This window comes from Ixodes scapularis, unplaced genomic scaffold, assembly GCF_016920785.2.
Source record: "Ixodes scapularis isolate PalLabHiFi unplaced genomic scaffold, ASM1692078v2 ptg001547l_1___fragment_1__unscaffolded, whole genome shotgun sequence".
In the NCBI taxonomy this organism is placed as follows: Eukaryota; Metazoa; Arthropoda; class Arachnida; order Ixodida; family Ixodidae; genus Ixodes; species Ixodes scapularis.
In genome coordinates this window covers 1,857,233-1,872,250 of record NW_024610163.1, presented here as the reverse complement: position 1 = coordinate 1,872,250, position 15,018 = coordinate 1,857,233, and the positions used below count along the sequence as shown (strand labels likewise).

At 50.9% G+C, this 15,018-nt stretch overlaps 1 pseudogene; it reads right to left on the bottom strand.

Moving 5' to 3' along the window:
* Positions 1 to 10,068: 10,068 nt before the first annotated feature.
* On the bottom strand, positions 10,069 to 11,298 carry LOC120850019 (annotated as a pseudogene).
* Between the last annotated feature and the right edge of the window lie 3,720 nt (positions 11,299 to 15,018).

Genomic DNA, 15,018 nt, shown 5'->3' with positions numbered 1-15,018 from the left:
GTGTTTTGAAGGGATTTCTTCACCATCTTTTTTGAACATAATCCGTTTTGCGGCGACAACGCCGGCACCTTGGAGTCCCTCGAGGAGTTCTTCCTCACTAGTGTGAAGGAAGTCGTCTTCAGAGAGGACTCCACGGATGGTGTTCAGTGTGCGGTGAGGGCTCACCGACACTTTCACATCAAGTATGGTGTTCAGCTTGAGAAGCGCTTCACTTTGCTTTTTATTATTTATCTCAACAAGGAGGTCTCCTGAGCGGAGTTTTTTAGCCTTGTAGGAAAACCCTACAAGGTGTTCAAGTACTTTGGCGACGACAAATGGTGAAAGCTTTGAAACAGGTTTCTGTTCATCGAGAGAATGAACAACGAAAAACTTCGTGAAGTTTTCTACCTCTGGTTCTTTTTCAATAGTCTTGTGTTCAGGGCAGCGCCTTTTAACGGCTTGCCCCGAACGGGGTTTGGAAGAGAGGGGCGCCATAAGAGGGCAAGGAGTGTTCGGAATCTGTGGCGCGCCGCCCACCACGGAGCCCAACGAGGGAATAGGTAACACCCCATAGCAAATATGGCTTTGCTGGAAGCATTACTCTATTAGTGCTACCCAGAAACTATAACCAAGTGTGGATCTGGACGAGAGTATCTGTCACCACCCAAGGTTAGCCCTTGCCGCCAAAGGAGTTGAAAAAGGAAAGAAGGGAAATGAGAAGAGTGAAAAGAAGAAGACAAGGGTGAAAGAAAGGAGGGGATAGTAGAAGTGGCGACTAGGCTGAATCATCCTGGTCGCGCCAAGCCAGGACTCCCGTCTACGGGAAGCGGGGGCCCAAGTGGTGTATTGCCTCGCCCGGGGGGCCCCGAAGGGTCCAAACCTACCCCGGGCTCGGCTCAACCACCAGGATGCCCTTTTCCCCGGACACGGGAAAGCCACGCATAGCCAGACGTGGGCGGGCGAACCCGCATGGCTCGGGGTCCGTGCAGACGCCACTCTCCAAACACCTGCTTTCACAGGTGCCCCCGGCGGGGAACCGTTTGTGCGAGGAAATTGACTGAATTGGACTAAATAGTACCTTCAAACATTTTGCATGGGAGATTGGTTAATGAGATGGGGTGAAATTTGGAGAACTGCGTTTACCGCATAGATATTTTGGTTATGTATGGACACTGTGCTATTGCGAAAGCAAAGTGACGCAGCACTTAGGCGTGCCAAGGAAGTTTTGATCACGCCGCCCCTACTGAAAAAAACCATTTGGCACCTATATGAAAATAAACGGGTCCATACCGGGAACAGTTTAACCATACCGGTCACCAGTTTGTCAAACGGGTTGCCCGTATGGCTCAAAGGGGTCCCCCGTATGAGCCATAACGGTCACCTATTTGGACAAACAGGTCACTCCTTTGGCAAACGGGTCGCTCGTCTGGGCAAGTGGGCGACTCGTTTGGGCAAAGTTGTCGCACGTTTGCTCAAACCGGTGACCATGTTGCAACCTGCACCGGTTTAATCAAACGGCACTCCGGAGCCCGTTAGATACTGAACGTACAGATAGGCGGCGTGGGCACGCCTAGCGTTTCAGCCGTGGCAGCCAATGTTTCCGGAAGGCTGGGAGCGCCGGTTCATCGATTTCAGATCGTCCGCGTAATGCAAGTAATTATATTTATATTTCAGTTGCGCTGATGTTCGCTTATACTGCAACTAAAACTAACATTTTTTGTTGTTTTACGTAAACACGCCACGTTGGTGAGCCGATTTTTTTGACAGAACTTTAAAGCTTTGTCCATCTTTGTTGCCTCAATTTACTTATTCAGCTCGAATCTCTCTCGCAGAAGACGCGACCGCGTGAAAGAATGTACGTCTAGACTCCGTTTTACTTTAATTCAAGACGCAGTGAAGGTAGCACGGGTACACGCGGCTGCAAGAACATCGAGCATTGCGAGAGCACGCCCGCCGTTGCAGCGGTCGAACTACGAGCTCGCGCTGAGTATTCTCTTAGCTCGGGCGCAAGCCGAGCTTCTGGCCGCCCCGCCGCCATTTCCAAAGTTCCAGCGTGCTAAAATGCGCGCGCGCGTGTTTTTTTTTTTTTTTTTGAGGTTACAAAAACATTTTTTTCTGGAATGCCTGGGGAGAGGGAGAGGGGCTGTCTCTTGTGGTCCTCGCTCCCTCCCTCCTCTCTTGTCACCCGTCACGTGACCCACAGCCGTGCACGAGCTACACGCTGATAAGCATCGAGATCCGGAAAGGTGCGCCTAGCAGCCGCTTTTTTCTTTGTCTGCTTGTTATCAGTTCCATCTCGAAGTTAGCGCGTCCACCTGCTTCGATCTGTCGCCTAACACTGCGGTCTTATTAGGATGTCTCTCGACAACGTATTGGATGTGCACCAAAGCTATTAGTGTTCGAAAAGTCCTAGGTCTATGTCGGCAACAAGCGATTCTTCAAAGAAGTCAGGAATTCTTGCGGTTTGGTTGGGTTCGGCAACTGGACAGCTTGTGCGCCACATCGTGTTGAAACTTCCAAGAAGCCGTTCCCTCTCATTTGTGTTTGTGTGGTTGTCCTGCTTTGACCGTGTCGACAAATATCACGGATTACATCTTTCAAGTCCGCTATTTTTATGGTAAGTGCACTGCAACCTTCTTCTTGGCAACGATTGACCGTTCTTCTACTCGTACTCTTCCAGATTTTATAAATATGCAGCCACTATTCTCGCGGCGGCCGTGCGAATAATTTCCCGAAAGCCTACCTTCAGTCTAGAATTACCTTGGTTCTTGTTTGGTTTGATATCTTCTCAGTTGTATAAAAGCTTAGAGTGCCTCTGACATTTCACAGATCGCTTGCACGTTTGTACTTGTCCACAGAAGACGTAATAAACTTTGAGGAGAATGGAAAACAACCTTTCGTGTCTGTTTACCTGTCCATTTGCAAGCACCTACGTGAGCACATTTGTTCTACCTGTTTCCTACATGTTATAAATAGGTTTATGAGTTTCGGAACGTCTTAAATAAGTTTAAGATAACCCACCTACCAGACGATCCCCGTTTAGGGCTAGCGCATAATTTTCCGATTCGAATGGCACGTTCAAACGCGTGGTCACGTGCAAGGTCGAACGGGCACCTGTATCAAACGGGCACCTGTATCAAACGGGCAGCCGTATCAAACGGGCACATGTATCAAATGGGTACCGTTTCGAGCGGGTACCGTTTCAAACGGCTACCCGTATACCATAATCACGTTTGATCCAAACGGGTCGACAAGTTTGCACCCGTTTGATTTACCAGTTTGCCACCCGTTTGAATTTCAAATGGTCTTTTTCAGTAGGGGCGAGACCGCGGAAACTTAGTTTGGACGAGTTTGTGCCTTTACATAGGGCCACACGCGCATTGCACTCACAAAGCAAATCCACACGGCGTCGGATCTTGATTGGTATTCAAGCGTGTGAAGGCACAGAGACGGAGCGCCCCGGCGTACCAAGGAAGCTTTGATCACGCCGCGAGACCGACTAAATTTGCTTTTGGCAAGTTGAGCATTTTTCCTGTGGCACTGCGCTTTCGTAAAAACGTTTACGTGTACCCGGCGGCAAGCTTCAAACGCTTACACTAAATTTTCAAAAACTTGCTCGATGAATGACGATACGCGAGCAGAAAACGTGTATTAAGCACGCCGCCGCGAAACTCTGCAACGCTAGCCAAAACGCGATTTCGCCACATGCAAGATGGCCATCAGATGGCGTCACTCGCTGGAGCGGAAAGCGCGATCCAGCAACTGCCACAAAGATAACTTGTGGCAACCATCGTTACCAAAAGAACCCAGTTGGGAAACTGCCATAGAACTTGCTTTCAGAAAGTGGCTCTGCTCCGTACTCCAGAACCGAACTGAAGGCGATCGCAACGCCTTCATTTCTCCTGCAGCGGTCACTCTGGGAACTGTAAGGCTGCAAGTACTGGTTCAGGTCCAGTCGTGCAAAGGCCGATGGCGCCATCTTGCAGTGTCGTTTAGTAGTAGCAATATAAACCAAATTTAATGTTTTGACTCGTCGGCAAGGGTTCGCGCTTTTCTCGTATCGAGAGTGTTTCCGGTGGGCGCGGGTGATCCTGGTTTCAAGGGTGAGTTTTTCTACTGAGTGTTTTAGTTACGTTGGTGGCAACTTGCATTGACGTGATGGCCAGATGGCAGCGCCCCAAAAACGTGGGTATTGGGTACTGAGCGGGCACCTGCGATTGTGCGATATGTGTATGAAAGCAACTACAATCTTTCAACCTGCCTCTTTCTACAGACTTTTATTCTATGATTGTGTCCAGGCACCTCCCCCTGCATTTTAAAACAGTAAGTCTGTCGCGCAGTCTAACACAGTTCAGTCATTGCGGCGATCATAGACACCGCTGTCTTGAAAACTCGTAAACGGTCAGGTTGCAGACACACTCGGTATTGTCACAGTTCGCGTGAGAAACACTGAATGAAGCGAAGAAATGAAAGACGTTTACAACTCCCGGTAATGCCGGATTAGAGCCCAACTCTTTGAGGAGGAGGAGGAGGGGAGGGTAATGGGGGAGGGTATGCCCCTCTTCCTTATCCGGACCTTCTTCTCCTCCCCTCCTCCTGCTCTCCTTTTCTCGAGCTCCTGCCCTCATCCTTCTGCTGCTCCAGCTCCTCTCTTGGGGTTGCGATATACCGGGCCAAACAACCTGAGAAAGATTATTATATTTATATCTATCTCTCTCTTTCTCTCTCTCTCATCTCTCTCTCTATATATATATATAGAAAGAGAGAGAAAGAGAGAGATAGATATAAATATAATATTCTTTCTCAGATTGTATATAAGATATACATATATATATATATATATATATATATATATATATATATATATATATAAATATTCTTGCTCACCGCTTGTCCGGAGAAAAGAAACAGAGTTCTAACATCTGGAAACTCCATTCTGTATAAGTTCTGCCAGTGCCAGGAAACAGGACAGCAGCAGCAAGGCGGGAGGACGAGACAGCGTTAGGGTGTTCTAGAGGATGTAGTGGCAAGAGCAGCGCACGCTTAAAATGGGCCGAGTGAAGACGGTCAACGTAGATGCCGCTAATGACGCTGGAGTTCTGTGCCCTAGGAGAATTTGTGGCAGATGGGACATGTGCAATGAGCGAAGACGACGAAGCTGAGGCGGTACGCTTCTCCCGAACGTAGAATCGTAGCACTTTTTTTGTGGTGTAGTGGTTGGGAGTCTTCCCCGTTCCGTTGCCGTCTCGGTCATAAATGCAAGGAAAAAGACGGACACACCCACTGCTTCGCGCGGGGATGCAAGTCGGGCCCAGTCAACAAGAGCAGCCGGAGAACCAGCGATCGTAAGCCGTCGCTGTTTCGCGCGCCAAAAGAAGGAGTCGCGCAGAATACAGCGGAAAAGAAAATCTTAACCGGGAAGATAAACGCCTCGCCGAGACATCAGCGGTGTGCGAGAGACATTTTGAACCGCGCCTTATTCTTCGGGACTATGTGCACATCGTCAAAGGCGAAGAGGTAAGGATTCTATGCTGCAATATATTATGCCATTAGGGAACGCTTAAAATATATAATACGGACCGAACCACGAGCATGGTCCGTTTTCACTGACTCAAAAGCTGCACTCCAGGGCATGCAGCACTATCTGCGACGTGGAGCAAATGAACAGCTGACATTCACCGTAGTCAGCCTCTGCCAACAGGCTCATCAGGCTGGCCACCACATTCACTTCCAATGGATCCCGAGCCATTGTGGCGTCCCTGGTAATGAGTCCACTGACCAAGCAGCAAAGGGCGGGCACGACAACCTATCTAGCATTTCTGTTCCATATTCAAGAACTGACGCTGGAGCAACGGTTTTTTGGGTCGGAAAAAAGATAGGTGCGGCCCTCTGGGCAAGCCCTTCTCACCACTATCCACGACTTTATAATCTAGATCCTGAACTCAAGTTCAGACCGCCCAGAAACCTTACAAGAAAGACTGAATCAGTACTTCACCAAATCAGGCTGGGCGTTGCATTTACATATAAATATCTCCACTGTATTGGGAAAAGACCTTCTGCAAATTGCTTTATATGTAAAGAAGTGGAGTCACTGGACCACCTGTTATGCACTTGCTCAAATTATGACGTGGAAAGAGAGGTGCTTACTGAAGAACTTTCTCAGCTGGGCTCCCAACCGTTCTCTCTCCAGAAGATCTTAGGAGCGTGGGAGAGCCCAGAAAAGCTGGCTGATGCGACCAAATACCTACTACGTTTCTTACGTGGTACCCAACTTATTTGCCGTCTTTAAGGAGCAGATATGGAGCTCCACGTTATTTTGATGTGTTTTTATTAATTTCCTCTTCTTGCCCTTCTTTGGCATCCCCTATTCCCCCTCCCCAGCACAGAGAAACCGGTTAATGCTAACTGCATGGAGCGACCTCTCTGTCTCTCTAAATAAACCTCTTCTTCTTCGTCTTCTTCTTTTTTGTAGTCTTTTGGTCTAGTATGTTGCTGGATATCTCTCGTGGGCTTGATGTGTATGTCGATGAAGCGTATTACCACATATGAGAAATCATAAAGCAGTAAGTTGAGAGTACTTTTTTCTCATATTAGGGGTTATTGAAGTTTGTGTTCATACTGTATTTTAATGCTTCATGTGCTCCCAATGGAGGTGTTTTTCTTCATAGACTGCTTTCCACAAAAGACAAGTTGCTATATGTTCGCCAGTTGCAGTGGCACCTCGGCCATTCCCAAACGCGCTCGGCCTTGCACGTTACACAAGGCTGGTCCCTGCATCAGCAACACGATGACAAAAACAGTACATCAGCTTATTGTTCCTCTCACCATTAAAAAAGTGAGAGATTTTTTTAGATGTATTTGTGTATTTTTTCTTGTTATATCAGTATCGCGTGGTTTCTTCCGCAGCAAAAAAAACTTCTATTTTTCTCATTAGCAATTGTTCTGCGTCGCCAAAAACTCCAGACGAACAACAGTAGTGCACGCCGAGCAGCGCCGACGACGAGGCTGACGGGGCCACGTTCCAAGGGCTCAGAACAGCAGCGCTATGGTGTCGTCTACGCGCAAAATCTTCACGCGGCGGCCGCCGCTCTTGCCACTAAACCTCTTTAGAACACTGTAGTTAGAGTCAACACTTTAAAGACCCGTTCACACTCTTGCGACCGACTAAGACTGAGAGAGACCAGACCGGTTTTTGATCCTCTTGCGATCTCTTAGGACCAGATCCGCTGCATCGCATCCGGTGCTAAGAAGTCGCAAAAGGCTTAAAAACCGGTCTGGTCTCTCTCGGTCTTACTCGGTCGCAAGAGTGTGAACGGCGCTTAAAGAAGGACGTGATACTCTCGGTGTCATCCTACATGCTGTCGGTCCTGTCGAAGACTGCTCGGCGTTTTTGATTTCCTTAGCAACAGTCTTGATCCTGCTCCCCAGAAATGGCATAGCGGAACAGCGAGTGCACGTTCCTCGGGGCCAATGGGGTATTTTCCTGCATGACTGTTAGGAAGTTCTTTGTCTTGCAAGAAATATTTTGTGAATGCTGTAGGCGAGAGATACAGAGCTGCAACGAGCAAGCCGTTGTCGGCCTTGGCGGCAGAAAATTTACCAACTTCGTGTGACGTGCCACAGAGATCGATGGGTACAGCACAGACCCGTACCCATGTAGATGGCCACTTGGAAAACGAGTACACCACGTTTTCATACGTGCCCCTCTGCGATTTATGAATGGTGATATCACTTGCCTGCACAACGGGTGGCTGGCATCTCCCCTCATATCCTCCTCCTCCCTCCTAATCCTCCTTCCCTCCTTCTTTCTCCTACTCCTCCTTTCTTCCTCCCCTTGACGTCACACGTGATGTTATGTGTGACGTTATTATAGAAAACACCCCATAATGTAACCCGCGGGCCACACGCGACGTCACGTGTGACGTTATTTTGGAAGACTTCCAATAATGCAACGCGCGGTTACTCCAATGGCGACGGCGACGGCGATGCCGCTGAAGCAGAAAACGAGCGCCTCAGAGCTGCGATTTCAAATATAAAATAACAGAAATAAGGAGGCGCGGCAGACGCCGAGGGTCATTCACTAATCCTTCATTCGCTCAAATGATTGCCGCCATTAGCTAAAGTGTCATTCGATTAAACGTCGGGGCCGGGGCTTCATTCGCTAAAACGTCGTTCGACCAAGTGAATGCCTCCCGCGCGCGATGTGCGGCTCGACTTTGTCGCCACACGGGAAAGTCCGCCACCTGTGCCCCGGAGTCGGGAAACATGACAAGTAATTGGGGAGCCGCCAGGCTGCTCACAACTCTTGTGTTAAAACAAGCGAGTTCGAACATGGCGTTCCGCTGCGGTATGAAGTACTTGTCGCGGCGCACCATAATGATTTCAAACTTCTTAGGTTCCTACACCCATTTCTGGAATGTACAGTAAAGCATCGATTTGGTGGGCTCAGGCTTGTTGCAGATTTTCGAGGCGGTGTGGAAACGCTCGAAGCGTTCCAATTCCACATCGGCCACTGGTTTCGCTACGAAAACCAGGAGGCTTCTGGCGGTTGTATGTCACAAAATGCCAGAGATGGTTGCCTGTTGCCGAACCCGAAGACCTCTGAAAGTGAAGTCGCTCATGACGTCTGGTTTCTCGTTGGGTGTGGTCGTGTTTCTTGAAAAGCTCTCGAGGTTGGCTCATTGCAGACATCATCCCTCTTCTGACACCATGTTGCATAATCGAACTGTGAGACGGTAGCTTGATACCAAAACTAATGTGAGTCGTAGCTTTGGGCTAGACTCACTTTAGAATTTATATTATCTACACCACAAGACGAAGATATTTTTAAAAAATCAGTAATTTTAACAATTTCGGATATATCGACTATAACATTATTCTTTGGGAAGTAATCGCGTGAGAGGGGGAGGCATGATTGACACAAATGGAACAATGAAAGACGTTTATAATTGTTTGCAACGCCGAACTAAAGCGTAGCTCTTGAGGAGGACGGAAGGGTAAGGAGGGGAGGACATGCACCTCTTCGTTCCCCGCTAAATTTAGCGGGGAAATGTTTCCGCTTAATGTAGCAAGAAAGGTCTACCCTTGTGACGTCACACGTGACGTCATGTGCGAAGTCATACGTGTTGTAACACGTGACGTCAGGAGTGTAAATTTAGCGAGAATATTTTTCCAACATTGTTAGCGGAACAATCTCCCCTCTAAACTTAGCGAGAATATTTTTCCAACAATGTTAGCGGAACAATCTCCCCTCTAAACTTAGCGGGAATATTTTTCCGAAAATGTTAGCGGAACAATTTCCCCGCCAAACTTAGCGAGAATATTGGCAATGTTAGAGGCATGTGACGTCACTTGTTTTCTATGTAACGGCACACGTGACGTCGTGTGTGGCGTCACGAAGGTAACGTCGTGACGTTATCCCCTGAAAGTATCACTCGTATCCCTCGTGACTCTCGTGAGGGTAACCCCGTGACCCTCGGGAGGGTAACCCTCGTAACCCTCACGAAGATAACCCTTGCGAGGCCACACGTGTGGTCATGCGTGACGTTATTATGGGAAACGTCCCATAATGAAACACACGGTTACGCCGACGTCGACGACGACGCTAAAGCCGGAAATGGGCGCCTAAGTACTGCGCTCTAAAATTCTTATTTAAAAGAGTTCCACATTCATTGTCCGGGGTGAGAGTATCAAAATCATCAACTAGCTTATTGAAAGAATGCTATTTCAGATTCAAAGCGTACCAGAAGTAGGAGGGGGGGGGGTGGTATTCTGTAATATAGTAGTCAATGTATCATAAAATAAATTACGTTTACGCTCCCGTAGCTAAGTTTTATACATATTGGATAAAACATTGTATCGCGACCAAGATTGTAGCGTGTTCACAGATTTTGCTGTATAGAAGGGTCGTTTTTTTAGATTGGAAAGAAAACGAAGCGAACAAGTAAACCAAGGGCTCGAGGCATCAGGTTTGTTACGACACTAGGAACGTAGAAGAAAGGAAGGAATAAATCTGTATTTGCCCAGATGGAGTGTTAGGAGATCGGTGCCGGCTACCTCGCGAGGGGTCGCCTTCCCCGGTCGTCTTTCTCAGACGGCGGCTTCGATCCCCTCGATCTTGGCGGCGTCCTCAGCCCATCGGACAATGGCTTCTTGGACCTCCCGTGAGGCGGCCTTGAGGAGAGCGTCCCAGTCGTCTTGACTGGTGACTGCGGAGATCTTGGGATACTTCGATCGATCGAGTCGTGCGCACTCCCACAGCATGTGCCGCAGGTTCGCCCTCGCTCCACAGAGCTTGCACTTGGGATAGTAGCGGTCCGGGTATCACTTGTGGAGCGTGTAACGGTTCGGGTAGGGGTTCGTCTGCAGGCGTTGCAAGCGATGCCTTGTCCAGCGTGGCGTGCGCCGGCGGCTAGCGAGCGCGATCGCCCACGTAGTAGTCGAGGACGTCCCGGAAATTGACCAGCCCGTATCTCCCCGCCAACGACGTGGTGGAGGGGCCAGTGTTAGGCCAGCCCGGCCAATCAATCCTCGGGCTGCGCTGTGAGCCTCCTCATTACCGGGAAGAGACGAGTGAGCTGGGGTCCAGATCACCTTGATGGGAGACGTCGCGCGAGCGATCCCGCGCAGAATTCTGGCTGCTTGTGGCGATACACGACCCTTGACAAACTCTCGGATGGCCCGTTGTGAAAGGCTCACAACGAAGCGTGCCTTGTGCGTTTGGAGAGTGAGGGCGTTGGCCACCTCTTCTGTCGTTCCCGGATCCGTAGTGTCAATGCTCCAGCTCGCGACGAGGGACCCCCCGGCATTGAATACAGAAGATACCATCTTGCCGGTGCCGTAGTCGGCTGCATCTACGTAGTGGACGTCACGTTCCTTGCTGAGGAGGGAGCGTAGAGCCCGAACATGCGCACTCCTGCGTCCCTCGTGGTGTACGGGGTGCATGTGCTTCGGAATGAGCTGGATCAGGAGTGCGGTCCGGACCTGCGTGGGAACGGCGCACTTGGGCCCTGTCTGACTGTCGTAGCGAATGCCGAGGCTGCGGAGAATATGGCGACCTGCCGCACTTTTCGTGAGACGTTCCGTTTGAGATAGGCGTTCAGCTTCCACGATCTCGTCCACCGTGTTGTGAAGGCCGAGGGCCGCGAAAGGGTTGTTCAAAGTGGAGTCGGGCAGGCCCAGCGCACTCTTGTACGACTTGCGAATAAGACGGTCGAGCTTGGTCTTCTCTGTTAACCCGAGACGAAGGAACGGCAGCACGTATGCCAGCTTGCTGACGACGAAAGCACGGACCAGTCGGACCAGGTTACTTTCTCTCATGCCAAATTTACGACCAGAGATGCGCTAGATGAGTCGTGTGATCTGGTAGGTCGTAGCCTTGAGCGAGTTGATCGTCTCGTAGTTGTTTCCGTCCACTTCGATGCGAAGCCCAAAAAACCCGGCTGCTCTCAACCGCCGGAGTTCGGACTCCACGCGAGTACAGCTCAATATCTGAAAGGAGCTGTTTAGCTCGCACCAGTTTGAGAAAGAGGAGCTCTAACTTCTGGGGCGAGCAGGCGAGGCCTCGAGGCGTCACGTAGTCTTGGACCGTGTCGATCGCCGCTTGAAGAGTGTCCTGGATTCGGCCCATCGCTGCCTCCAGCCACCCACACGATTCGAACAGTTCGTCCGGGGTATCCAGTTCGACGTCCAGAATGATCACAGGCCTCTAGTCACACTTCTGGGCCACGCCGAGTTAGACCTCGTCCCTCCAAGAATTCAACGGCTGCGGATGAGGCTCCTTCGCTTCCAGTTCCGGGTACTATACGCCCCTGGAAAGCCTAACGCCACCGCCGACACCCTCTTCTGGGCTCCAGCTACTACGCAGGTTGCCAGTCTGGAAGTCGACTCCCTCGATGTAGAGCGCTTCGTAAAGGACATCGTGAGGGGATTGCAAGACGTCAATGCTCTGGGTCTTGAGCAACTGCGCAAACACCTGGAGGAAGACGAAACCTGCATGGATCTGGCTCGTCTATGCGAGCGTACGTGGCCGCGGCGAGCGTCGCAAGTTCCTGCCCATCTACGTTGTTTCTGGAGCACGAGGAGGAACATCACAGTCTATGAGGGCCTGCTGCTCTAGATCAACCGGATCCTGGTTCCTGCGGTGCTCCGACGTGACATGCTGACCAGACTGCACGAGGGCCACCAGAGGATTGGTTGTTGCAAGGCACGGGCGCGCGAGTCCGTGAGGTGGCCGACACTGAACTCTCAACTGGAACAGCTGGTGGCCGGCTGTTAGGCCTGCACTCAGACACGGCTACAGCGCCACCGGCCGCTCATGGGCTCCCAGACTCCGAGCAGGCCCTGGTTTCAGGGGGGGGGGGGGCTGATTTGTTTGAACAAGGTGGACGTCACTACCTCCTCACGGTCGATTACTTTTCGCGCTACCCGGAGGTAATTACCCTGTCGTCGACGTCTTCCTTGGCTGTTATTGCAGAAATGAAGAGCATGTTTGCACGCTTTGGCATTCCCACTGTCGTCGGCTCCGACAATGGGCCACAGATTTCCTCAAGGGACTTCGCCTCCTTCGCTGCTTGTTACGGCTTCCATCACGTAACCAGCAGCCCCCGGTACCCGCAGGCAAACAGAGAGGCTGAACGCATGGTGCGGACAGTGAAGGACCTGCTGGCCAAGACGAAGGATCGCTACCTGGCCCTGCTCGTATATCACGACACCCCGGGAGTAAGTGAATGGAGCCCAGCGCAACTTTTGATTGGGAGAAGACTGCAGACCACCGTGCCCAAGCTTGAGGAGGCTTTGACCCCTCGATTGCCTCCAAGGACACTCTTCTACCAGCGAGACTCGTGTGCTCGACGCCGACAGGCGCAGGCCTAAAACAGGCGCCACGCCGCACGTCCACTCTCTCCGCTGTCTCCAGGCAAAGATGTTTGGCTCGCAGAAGTACCTGGAGCTGCGCTAGTCCTGGGGCCAGCAAGACTACCTCGCTCGTACGTTGTACAGACTCCCACAGGCATACTTGAGCTGAACCGTCGTCATCTGGTTCTATTTACACCACCTCAGCCTGCAGTGGAGTCTGCCAGGCCGCCGGTCTCCGACACTCCAGCTGCATCGACCCTGCCTCCAGTGCCTCGTCATGCTACTTCGCCGCCTCCACAACCCCTACAATTCTCCACTGGGTCTTCGCGGTCTCTGGCGAAATCCCCGGTGATGGGCACAGCATCAGAACGCCACGGGGTGCCCTCGCCGCAGACACCAGTGTGCCCTCAGCAACAGGGCAGAGTTTCTCGCTTCGGGCGAGGCATCTAGACGCCCAAGAGACATAATTTATAAAGACAACAAGTTTGTTTCTTACCCTGAAAAGGAGATGTGGAGGTCGCAAGTGGCGCCCCCTCACTCTTTTGCTCCTCCGTGCTAGCCTATATTATCACCGGCCTGAATAAAGTCACTTCACTTGCCGACTCGAACCCGATACGTCTGCGTCTCACTCGACTCCGCGACAGTTGCTACTGCACCTTTCGCGACACGGGCCGGGCCGACACGCCTAGCGAGCTCAAATGGCGGTAGCAGACAAATGCAAACGAAGTGAAGAACGAGGAGCACAAGAGGGCCGACGCACGAAAGCGGTGAGGGTGCTGCGTTTGCTCTTTTGAATTACCATGAACCATTACTGACTAATTACCCAGCTTTTAAATCTGGAGGTCGGGTTCATCGGTGAGTGTTGTTCGCTGGTGCGACTGCTGCTCCTGCATCAGAGACGCCAGTCAGACGAGAAACAACTGCAGTGTCGTCGATCGTTTGTCGGTTTTTGTCGGCCATATTCGTTGCTACAGTTGGACAGAATCAACAACAAACAGCTTTACTTTGTTGCTGGCCAAAATTGGCGTTCGTCACTCTAGTGGAACGAGCCTATTTAAACTCCGTCTATGGAGCCTACCTAGATTTCTGAAGTGTTTTGGCGCAACCACCAAACACGTTTGACGTATTTGAGATGTCCGTCGAAGTTTTCTGACCGATAACCAATAAAAAAGAGTGTTTTTCTTTTTCTTCATTGCGAAGCGTTGCAGTGCTTTCGTGAGCTTGCTAAGTAGTATACGAACCAATAGCCCCTTCCGCTGGCAGATAGCGAGAGCTCGCAGATTTGGGACTCGAAGTCTCCGGTGTCCGTGTTTGAGCTGCCGAGCGACTGCTCTCGGGGTTCCGCTGTGGTAGGGCAAAACTAGTAACCTGAGACGCGTTGCGGCATAAAGACGATCCATAGTATGGCACCAGACAAATAACTGCCCGACGCTTCCAAGCGATGACTCTTACACACTTAAAATTTTTACACCCTTATTCGTGTAAATGGCTCGTCCTCTGGCTAACGCCTTTATTCGTGTAAGGGTGTTAGCCGCCGGAGGTGGTGAAAATCGTGTTAACTGCTAACACCCTAAAAACAATATGGCGGCCAGTATGCGACAGGCGATACGAGCCTGGCGAGCCGTACGCGGCTTCTCGCCGGAGCAAGAGCATACGGCTCGCACGCTCGTTTGGTGTCATCTGTAGGCGCAAAAAACTTTCCAAACATCTCTATGTCCAAGCGCCAACACCGCAAATAATACGAGTAAGGCCGAAACCGCTGGAGAATGAACAGCCAAGACTGTCGCCGAAGTCTCGCTCGGCCTGCTCGATGCCGGTCGCATTTTCATCGCATCAGAAGCGCTTATAAAGAAGGGATAGGTTTACAAAACACTGACAGGCTGGCTTTATTGAACAAAACGCCCACTTGCCGTGGACGACAAGTTGACAACGAATCGCTCAGACACCCTCTGTCGACAGCGGCTAGGAGGTATCGCACTCGCGCTCCGTGTGGCTCTCGATTAACTATTGCCTGTGCTCACCTCTGTTACGTGCGTTATCCACTCATGAACGCTTGTGCGTGAACAGCGGCATTCAGCACCTAGAACACGCGCTGGGGAAGCCGCCTAACCTCCTTTTGTTGCAATCAGGCCGCATAACACGACGACACAACCAACACAACTACCAGCGGAACCGAACAACTCG